The 6,000-nt window shown below is 41.3% G+C and overlaps 1 protein-coding gene across 2 annotated transcripts in view; it reads right to left on the reverse strand.

Annotated features, from left to right (window-relative positions):
- Window positions 1-3,501, reverse strand: part of SMPX (small muscle protein X-linked) — a 53,903-nt gene extending 50,402 nt beyond the window's left edge. For both annotated transcript variants that reach the window (XM_032756293.2, XM_032756295.2), the window contains exon 1: window positions 3,319-3,501. The gene's annotated coding sequence lies outside the window, so the exon portion shown is untranslated. The remainder of the gene's footprint in view (window positions 1-3,318) is intronic.
- Window positions 3,502-6,000: the final 2,499 nt, after the last annotated feature.

The raw sequence follows: 6,000 nt of genomic DNA on the forward strand, positions 1-6,000 counted from the left end.
CAAAGAGGTTGTGGGAATAAAACACCTTTGTTCCGGGCCTCTGAAGTTCTTGGTTTGAAACTGAACTTTTGATCTGAATTCATAATTGCCAGGGCTGCTATAGTCCATTGGGAGTGCCTCCCCTTTGTTGAACACCCAAAAAGAAATGGCCTGTACCACTTCCTTAACTGCTGTGATGCTCTCTACTTCTGTGCAGTGTCTGTTCTGCCCAGCAACCTGGGAGATGCTCTGAGGACGTAGGTCCCATCTCCTGCTCTGTGTGCCCCTACCTAATGCTTTCAACAAGGTGCCTCATACAGAGCCCAGGCTCTGTAAACACAGGCAGACAGCAAGCCTTGCCTGTATACTTTTCTTTCAAGGAGGCAAGGAAGACTTACACATGACCATATCAAATCCTCAAGATGTAGAAGTGCTTCCTTCCCAAAGGACTTTGCTTTCTTTAAGCATGTGAGACCTGACTTAGAGCACAGTGACTGGAGCACATTAGGGGATGTGGGATGCAATTTACTGGGGATAGGGGAGAAGGGAATGGCCTAGCTCTGGCCTGTTTTTGTAGCTTGGCCTATTAAATGTCAGCAGGACCAATTGAAAAATTAAAAATTCATTGAATTCAAAACATGCTGTGTTTTAAACCCAAACTGTAAAACAGGTTGATTGAGGTCTATTGACTGGTGTAAGTGATGTGTCCACTGGTGAGTAAAAGAATGCAAAAAGCAGTGTTGGCATTTGCCACACATCTTGTGTAACCTGGGCAATGTCACTCAATATTTCTAAGCCCATTTCCTCTTCTTTAAATTTTACCTGCTTCACAGGTTGTGGTAAGAATCCATATGACATACATGCTCCTGAAAAAGCCTTGTGAACTGTAAAGCATGATGCAAATATTTATTGTTTACTACCATTGTCCATAGCTAATGACCTTGGAGTGCTGTACTCATCTCCAGCTTTAAGTTCAGAGTAATAATTTATATAGGTATGTTCCCCAACACCTGTAGAGATAAAAGATCTGAAAAGAACTCTGTGAAAAATAAGTCTTTTGAAATCTCTAAAGTCTTAGGCTCTATTATGTGAAGTTAAACAATTCCATATTTTTTAAAAACCTCTATACTCAGGATATCCAAATATATAGTTTTTGGAGCCACATACATGGAAACAATAGGACTCTTTTTAAAACGTTTCACTTGAATGTCTTTGTAACATACAGATTTAGCCTCCATGCATAAGGGTCTAGGTAGAATTATTTTTAATATGGTTACAAAATTAAAAAGTAATAACAAGTGGAACAGTCAAGGATACATTTTTCTCTATGATATGTTTCAAATAGATTGCTGTCTTTCCTGCAGTGTCATAAAGAAATGAAGGATTTTTAATTTGTGGATCTAGGACACACAGCTTAATTCCAAAAAGAAAAGCTTGGTGGCTTAATTTTTAATGTTTTTATTCTTCAAAAGCTGTTAGAAGTCAAACAAAGCAATAATTTTCACAGAACTTTAAATATCTCAGCATATGGTATTCTCTGTGTGTGTACAACAAAAGTTTAATATCACTTGGGAACTTGTTAAAAAAGTTATTGTACATCAATTTGAAACAGGGATTAGAAAATTTCTTTATGTTATGACAATAGCAAGTTGAAATGTTTTTTAAAATTAGTCAATGAATGATTGTTACACTGTACTTTTTTAAAAAACAATTTTATATTTTCAACGGACTGATTTAACTTACTACTGGATTGCTGTTTTTGTGTGAACTTCTGAGCCTCAAGAATGGATGGGCCTTGTCTCCTGTACAGTTTTGGTATATTCTAATTTGCATACAAGTCTCTTAACATGCATGTCAATCTTTGAAAGAGACATCTATAGAAAGCTGGTCAGATCCCAACTCTCCATTCCTCACAAACAGGCTGGATAACATTTGTGTAACTCAGTTCAGCAGCAGTTCCTGCTGTCCTCATTATTTTCAGAGAAATCAGGGCAAAGCATACTGATGAATAAAAATAGACAGTGTTCTCTGTTTCCCTGGCCCTGCAGTCACCTCTATCAGGGATGTAGAGTGTGGAACACACCTTCCTTCTTCATCTGAATGCTTTGTCCCGGGACCAAGAAAAGAAAACTATGCCTTAGATACACACTCCACTCCCACCAGGGCCACCGCTTTTCATCCAAAGAGGTACTCTTTACAGCACTCAATTACTATGTCTCCTGGTTCTGGCTAAAGTTTTGAAACATCGAAAGTTTGACAAGGCATATATTGACTTTTACAAAGCCTATAGTATAATGAAAATGCTTGCCAGCTGAGCACCGCCGAGTTTTCCTGGCAGTTCTGTAAGTCAGTGGGGACCATTAATGGTCTGTATGCTGAATCACCTATGATATATCCCTGCTTGTCTTTTATTGGGCAGCACCTAATATCTGACTTCTAAATATAACTCTTTGACTTACTAAAAATTTGTCAATAGTAATATCACTCATTTAATAAGAAGGGATTCAGAGGAAAATCAATCACTATTCAGAGATAAGAGGTTTGTTTGTTCTTTTTAAAGGTCGAATAAGTGAGTAAAGCTCCATCTCAAAGGGAATTATCTTCAGTCCTGTAGCTAAAAATAATTCCTGAGAAGAGTGTAGAAAGATGTTCAGCTGTCTGAACTGACTAACTCCTTATTCACTCTGCTTTAAATATGCTGAGAGGAAAGAGGTACTCTTAGCGTTCTCATGCTTCAGAACCTGGTGCCCACATAGAAAGGGACAGTGAGTGCTGCCCTCTACCCTGCTGAGTATGGGAATACTGTGACCAAAGTGAAGATTTTAAAAGATGGTTCTATCATTGATAGAACTTTATCATTGAGACAAAGCCTGGTGCTTAGGGAAAGGAGAAAATCATTTTAAACTTGTACTGTATAAAAACTCTGGCAATAATTTGCATTTTGGTAAATCAAAGAACTAGCATTATAGCTTTTCTCTGGCCCAAATTCTGATGATTTCTTGGCTTAGGGCTTCAATCAATCTGCAGCTGACCGACTGTAATCCTGGCCAGCACAGCTTCAAGGTCACAGTTATCATTTCTAGACTGTGGACATTTTATTGTTGCCACTATCAATGAAAACTGCCTTTCAGTATTTGCCTAGTTCAGTATTCTTTCAGCACCCTCACCCCTCACAATTTATAAACAGAATCAGCAATACCACCAATGAAAAGTGAATTTACAAGGAAGCTACACCCACTGGTTACAAGCCTACAAAGTTAAAAGTAGTCACTTCAAGTTAGGTATCAAGGAAATTTCCTTTAGAAAACCCAGTCGCCGGAGCTGGGTCCGTCTGCTTACCTGCTTTATGTATTTGTTTACCGCCTAAGGGAAGTCCCAGGCAGCCAGATGCAAGAATACAAAGCTCCTTGGAAGGTGGAAGGGGCGCCTGGTGTCCTCTGAGTTGCGATCTCAATTCCGATGCTTTTCATGTGGCTGAAATAGCTCGAGTGCTCTGTGCCTCTCCCAGTATTGAGAGCTGCTCCTGGCTCGGGGCTGGAGGGGAACTTAAACCGTTAAGGCTAAGTGTTAAAGAGAATTCCTGTCATAGCTCACAGTTGTTCTTCCTAAATATAGAGTTTGATACAAGCCATACGCTGGCTGCCTCCAAAAGGCTTGACCGTGTGGAAAGCAGGGCTCAAATGTCAGCCGGGAGGTGGGTATGGTATCTTACTTGCCCTCCTAATCTTCCAGAAGATGCTGGCTGCATTTTCTCATATATTCTGAGTGGGTATAGCAAAGTTCAAAAAGTAGGGAAAGTCTATCTTTAGCTTTATTACCTGGATGCCAGAAGATGAGCATTCAATAAAAATTGGGGAGCGTCAGCATGGTACCATGCCTCTCAGCAGGGGTACTGACATTAAACAGGGTTTGAATCCTAGCTTGGTCACTTGGGAGCTGTTAAAGTTACTTAATAATAAGTACTCAACAAATAATCACCAAATGATGATAATTATCCTACTAAGTTGAACTATATGACATTGCCCTTTTTGTAGGTCAAAAATGGTCCAAGATCGACAGGCTGGTGAGGTTCCAGGGCCCAGAGCCCTGCCCACTCTGCTCTACCACCTCTACTGGTGACAAAGATTTTGACCTTAGAGCACATGAGACAACAGAACAAAGAAGAAATGCCTATTTTAAATATGGCAAGGGTCAGGAGCAGGTACAAGGCAAAACATTTTTTAAACAGAAAACTTCCAAATCCTAAGATACATGCTCACAATTTTTAACACCACTTTTAATTTTTTTAACTTCTCCAGTCTCTGAAATTACCTTTACATAAAGCTGTACTTCAGTAGAAGTATTAAACAGAGTGGAGAGACTTAAAATCCATCCACTGTGGAAGTGAGCTCCATGTCTGAGTTCTTGACAGCATGGTCAAGCCACTGAACTATATTACCAGCAACCATCGCTTACCAGTCTTCTTGTTACATGAGGAAAAGAAGCTCCAATTTGTAGGAGCCCTAGACATCAGGCTTCTGTTCCCTGTAGCTGAATGCATTCCAGATGGAAGTAGTTGGCTTTTTTTCAGAACTGTAAAAGGAAAACCAACTTTCTGGGAGTTTGGGAGGTCAACAGATAATTGTGGTTCATTTTAGATTGGGGTTCACCATTAAGTTCTGTTCATGTGCTGTTCAAAAGAATTGTATCTTTAAAATTCAGTTTAGACATCATCCTTTGAGATCACGTGGTGCCAAAAGTGAATTATTTATACACTGGAGAAGAGAATATAGTGAGCACCTTAATATTTCTCCAGGTGTTTGGCTACTTCTGTGTGTTCAGAGGTCTTCACCAGACAAATGATAACATCACTCCATGGACCAACAATGAGCCATTTTTGGCCCCTTGTCCTGAAGTTAGCGCATACTTTTTGCCACAGTCCTTTTGCCCCAGTGGCCCCTCAGTAGCCACTGATGGTGTATATGTTGAGGAAACTGCTCCCGGCAGAAATGCCTTGTACACAGGGCTGGCCCAATATGAGTGTGGCTGCCTCTGTGGGAAAAACTAAGGTGAGCTGCATAACCAGGGCTCTGTTGGTCATAAGTCACAGTAACCCAAAGGGAACTAGTTTAAGCCAAGAGGGGTGTGGCAGACAGTCAATGCCTTTCTTAGTATCACTTCTGTCCACCTGAGTTCTGTAGCTGTAGGCAGCTTCCAGTATACTGTCAGCTTCACACCCCTCTCTTTTTCTCTACACTGGGGCTCTGCACATCATCCAGAAGCAGGAGACATAACTCATAAGTGCCAGGAAACAACATCCCTAGGGACAAGCCTCAACCAATGGGAATGGAAGTCGAGTGATAGATGTCCCCACTTCCTCATCCTGTGGTCGGAAGATTCTGTGGTGTGATCTACAGTTTCCCAGAGGTCCCCAGCAGGACTGAGCCCCAGTTGCCCACCATGGGGATTTGCTCATTAATATACCCTTATTAGCTTTCTCTTTTCCCTCACTTCCCCCATTCCCTAGCTTGCATTCTCTGGGATCATGCCCCAAGTAGATCACCTGCAACCAAGTCCTTGTCTCAGCATTTGGAGTTGAGGCAACCCAAACTAAGAAAAAGGAATTTATTAGGAAGGTTTCATATTGCAAGAGGAAGGGCAGGGGTGCAGGTGAACCTCATCAATAACCAGAACCAAGAACTCAGACCTCACTAGAGAGTGATGAATCTATTTCTGCAACTCCAATTTTAAAGACCTCAGGGCTTTGGTTGCCCCAGCCTGAGTCAATAACGCACTCCTGCTTAGCGGCAATGTTACCGAGCATAGAGGAGGCCACTGGGGTACATATCTGTGCATTAGGTCCTTCCCAGAAAGGGGAATAGTTGTGAGCTGAGCAGCTCTCCAAGTTGGGTCTCCAAGAGGCACCAAGAAGCCAAGTGCTTTTCCTTGACTTCTTGCAATAGTCTGAAATGTCTACTCCTGTTGTCACGTTATTGGTTTAAGACTCCACAAAAACACATGTTGGCTGGTGTGGTGGCTCAC

The sequence above is a fragment of the Hylobates moloch genome, unplaced genomic scaffold (assembly GCF_009828535.3).
Source record: "Hylobates moloch isolate HMO894 unplaced genomic scaffold, HMol_V3 SCAFFOLD_7, whole genome shotgun sequence".
Lineage (NCBI taxonomy): Eukaryota > Metazoa > Chordata > Mammalia > Primates > Hylobatidae > Hylobates > Hylobates moloch.